Below are 5,000 nucleotides of genomic sequence, written 5' to 3' on the forward strand. Positions count from 1 at the left end.
ATCTAAGCCCTAGCATTAATCGTTTCTACCTAAGGGCCGTTTGTTTGAGAGCTAACAAAACACAAAAACACCGCAGCTTACAGCTGGTTGCCATGGATACAAACTGTCACAATTCAAAACGCCCAGTGCAGCCAGAGTGAGAGGAGACTCCCGAGACGACAACTTGAAGTGCACATAAACATGTTACATACGTTCCGCGACTCTCACTGTCATTCAAAATATAATAGTATTTAGAATTTGATTAATAGTTTTCACATGAGGGCCGTTTGTTTGTCACCTAGCGAACTCAGTTTTACCATAATTTAAGAGTGAGTTGTCATGACAACCACCAACTGTCACTTTCAAAAAGGGTGTTGCTAGTTCAGCCTTACCAGCCCTGTGGTGTCGGTCAGACCGTCCGCTTAAGAACCTGAATCACCGCGTAGCCTTGATAGAATTTATTTGTTTTGTAACATTCAATTTGAGTTTGTTTTTACTTTGAACACAACATAGGGGCAAGCACGCTTCACCATCTCCACAGGAATTGTACCTGTCTAGTCTATTCTACTCGACATGGCCACAGCGGTCCCCTGTGTGACCTCTGACCCTCTCTGTGTGACCTCTGACCCTCTCTGACCCTCTCTGTGTGACAGTGTACGGCAAGCCAGTCCTCCCCGCCACCGGGGGGCAACAGCCCTCAGAGAGCGAGCCGGGGGTGACGGACCACCAGGGACCTTCCGCCTTCGCCGAAGGTCAGGGGGGGTCGCCGCGGCCCCTCAGCCCCACCAAGCTCCTCCCCTTCCTGTCCACCACCTCCCTCCTCCTCCACCACCACCCCCACCACCACCACCCCCCCGGGGTCCAGGCGGAGGCTGAGCTAGAGGCCCTGCGGCGGAGGCTGCAACACGCCCCGCGGCCTCTGAAGAAGCGCAGCTCGGTCACGGAGCCCGAGGGCCCGGCGGGGCCCAACCTCAACCTGCAGAAGCTGCTCTACCAGAGGACCACGCTGGCCGCCATGGAGACGGCGGTCGCCATGGAGACGACGACTGCGGCGAGGGGATTTTTCGACGACGAAGAGGAGGAGGAGGAGGAGGGGATGATGATGAGGATGATGATGTCATCACAGCCGCAGGAGGAGCAGGAGGAGCAGGAGAGCGAATCGGACGCCGCCGCCACCGCCAACAACGCCAACTTGTCCGCCGCGACTCCGGGCCGCCTGCTGCCTCCCCCCCCCTCTGCCCCCCCGCTCCCCCGTCCTCCTCCTCCCCACCCCCCCCTCCCCCTGCCACGCCCTGCGGGAGGAGGAGGGGGAGGGAGAGGAGCCAGAGCCGGAGCCCCTCCCCTCCCCGCCCCCCCAGGATGACTACCCCCCCTACCCGCCCCCCCCCTACCCCAGCGCCCCCCCCCAACCCCCCCCGGAGCAGGAGGACAACCTCCGGCCTCCAGAAGTCACGGGACAGGTCCTCCTGCCCCCGGTAAACACGCGTGTGTGTGTGTGTGTGTGTGTAACAGTGTGTGTGTGTGTGTGTGTGTGTGTGTAACAGTGTGTGTGTAACAGTGTGTGTGTGTGTGTGTGTAACAGTGTGTGTGTGTGTGTGTGTGTGTAACAGTGTGTGTGTAAGTGTGTAACAGTGTGTAACAGTGTGTGTGTGTGTGTGTGTAACAGTGTGTAACAGTGTGTGTGTTTGTGTGTGTGTGTAATAGTGTGTGTGTGTAACAGAGTGTGTGTGTCCCAGGGTAAGCGGTCTAACCTGCGGCGTCCAGGGGCGGAGCGCCGGGCCCAGGGGAGGAGGGTGAGGTTCAACCCCCTGGCCCTGCTGCTGGACGCCTCGCTGGAGGGGGAGTACGACCTGGTCCAGAGGGTCATCTACCACGTGAGTGTGTGTGAGTGTCTGTGAGTGTCTGTGAGGAGGGTGAGTGTGTGTGAGGAGGTGTAGTGTGTATATGAGTATATATATGTATACAGGTGGAGGACCCCAGCCAGCCTAATGACGAGGGCATCACAGCGCTACACAACGCCGTGTGCGCCGGCCACACCGATATCGTCCAGTTCCTCGTCTCCTACGGCGTCAACGCCAACGCTGCCGACAGCGACGGGTGGTGAGGAGACACACACACACACGCACGCACGCACACACACACACACACCGTACGAAAGCACGCCCGCACACACACACAGACACACACACACACACACACGCACACACACCGCACGAAAGCACGCCCGCACACACACCGCACGAAAGCATGCACGCACGCACGTACGCATGCACACACACGCACGTACGCATGCACACACACGCACGCACGCACACACACACACACACACGTAGGCATGCACACATACACGCACGCACTGTGTACACACACACACACACACACACACACACACACCGCACGAAAGCACGCACACCGCACGAAAGCACGCACACCGCACGAAAGCACGCAGGCACACACACACACACACGCGCACGCACGCACGATACGCACACACACACACGCGCACGATACGCATACACACACACACACACACACACGTACGCATACACACACACACACACGCACGCATACACACACACACGTACGCATACACACACACACACATGTACGCATACACACACGTACGCATACACACACACACACACACACGTACGCATACACACACACACACACACACACGTACGCATACACATCCACACACACACGTACGCATTCACACACACACACATACACACATACGCATAATAATAATAATAATAATAATAATAATAATAATAATAATAATAATAATAATAACTTTTATTTGTATAGCACTTTTCCTGCAAACGTTGCAGCTCAAAGTGCTCCAATCATTATATAATCATAATTTAATTATTGAGTCATTTAAAGGCAGTATTAAACAGATGGGTCTTTAGTCTTGACTTGAACATATGTGCTGAGGTTGCATCCCTAATGGAAACTGGCAGTGAGACACAATCTGGAGCATAAAATGAGAATGCAGCCTCACCAAGCACACACACACACACACACACACACACACACACACTCACACACACACACACACACACACACACACACACACACACACACACACACAGTGTAGAGACGCCAGTCTGCCAGTGTGGCTGATGGAAATGTCTACTCAACCCTCTCCCTCCCTCTCCCCCCTCCCTCTCCCCCCTCCCTCTCCCTCCCTCTCCCTCCCCCCCCTCCCTCCCTCTCCCTCCCCCTCCCCCCCGCCCCCCCCCAGGACCCCCCTCCACTGCGCTGCCTCCTGTAACAACGTGCAGGTGTGTAAGTTCCTGGTGGAGTCGGGGGCGGCGGTGTTCGCCACCACCTACAGCGACCTGCAGACCCCCGCCGAGAAGTGTGAGGAGATGGAGGAGGGCTACGCACAGTGTTCCCAGTTCCTCTACGGTGAGACACACACACACACACACACACACACACACACAGACACACAGACACACACACACTCACACTCACACTCACACTCACACTCACACTCAAACTCACACACACACAGACACAGACACACACACATACAGACACACAGACACAGACACAGACACACACACTCACACACACACACAGACACACACACATACATACAGACACACACACACACACACTCACGCACACACAGACACACTCACACACACACAGACACACACACACACACACACACACACTCAGACACACACACACACACACACACACACACAGACAGACACAGACACAGACACACACACACACACACACACACACACACACACAGTTCCTATGAATACAGTAGTATCCTATATTTTTATCCATTTTGCCCTTAAATTAAGCCATGGCTTCAGCCTACACCTTTTTGGTCCTGGTACACATTGTGACTGTGGAGATTTTTAAATATATGTATTGTGAATTGTATAAGGGACCAAAATAAACATTCTCAATAAAAAAAAATGGAATTGAAACTGAATTGTATATGTGTGTGTGTGTGTGTGTGTGTGTCCTCCAGGCGTGCAGGAGAAGATGGGCGTGATGAACCGGGGCGTGGTGTACGCCCTGTGGGACTACGAGGGGGAGGAGGGGGAGGCGGGGGGGGAGGAGCTGGCCTTCCAGGAGGGAGACTGCCTTACCGTGCTGCGGAGGGAGGAGCAGGCAGGGGAGGGGGGGGGCAGGGGAGGGGGGGGCAGGGGAGGGGGGGGGCTGGTGGTGGGCGCGCTGTGGAGACCGCGAGGGCTACATACCCAGGAACCTGCTGGGGGTGAGACCACACACACACACACACACACACACACAGAGATAGACACACACACAGAGACAAACACACACAGAGACAGACACACACACACAGAGACAGACACACACACACACAGAGACAGACACACACACACAGAGACAGACACACACACACACACACACAGAGACAGACACACACAGAGACAGACACACACACACACAGAGACAGACACACACACACACACACACACACACAGAGAGAGTAATAATAATAATCATGGTTCTAATAATAGTAGTAATAATAATAATAATAATAATAGTAATAATAATAATAATAGTAGTAATAATAATAATAGCAGTAATAATAATAATAGCAGTAATAATAGTAATAATAATAGTAATAATAATAATAGTAATAATAATAGTAATAATAATAATAATAATAATAATAGTAATAATAATAATAAATAAGCTAATTTACCTCAGACGTTGCTAAGCGTCGGCGGTCGTAATCCTGCTCCTTAACCTCTGACCTCTAACCCCTGCTCTGCTCCGCCCCGCAGCTCTACCTCAGGATCCGCCCCCGCCAGAGGAGCCTGGCCTAGGTCCGGTCGCCACGACGACGACGACCTCCGACCTCGGGAGACCTTAACCTTAACGGAAACCGTTTTTCGGAGGCTGGGGAGGGGTAGGGGGGCTCCTGGAAACAGTCTTTTTGAAAGGGTCTATTTTTTTTTCTCGTAAATGTTGCTTCTTTTGTTGTTGTTGGTTGTTCCAGCCATGAGGGAGGC

General features: G+C 53.2%; 1 protein-coding gene and 1 pseudogene across 2 annotated transcripts in view; both read left to right on the forward strand.

The window, feature by feature from the left end:
* Positions 1-4,814, forward strand: part of LOC308171661 (apoptosis-stimulating of p53 protein 2-like) — a 20,428-nt pseudogene extending 15,614 nt beyond the window's left edge. Inside the window, exons 8-14 of the transcript in view lie at positions 633-1,030; positions 1,404-1,454; positions 1,716-1,853; positions 1,946-2,079; positions 3,230-3,396; positions 3,986-4,234; positions 4,773-4,814. The product of the transcript in view is annotated as an apoptosis-stimulating of p53 protein 2-like (transcript). The remainder of the gene's footprint in view (positions 1-632; positions 1,031-1,403; positions 1,455-1,715; positions 1,854-1,945; positions 2,080-3,229; positions 3,397-3,985; positions 4,235-4,772) is intronic.
* dpy30 (dpy-30 histone methyltransferase complex regulatory subunit) overlaps positions 1-5,000 on the forward strand; it is a 439,880-nt gene that overhangs the window by 104,466 nt on the left and 330,414 nt on the right. The gene's annotated exons all lie outside the window — the stretch shown is intronic.

This window comes from Nansenia antarctica, assembly GCF_963989245.1.
Source record: "Nansenia antarctica genome assembly, chromosome: 16".
Taxonomy (NCBI): Eukaryota; Metazoa; Chordata; class Actinopteri; order Argentiniformes; family Microstomatidae; genus Nansenia; species Nansenia antarctica.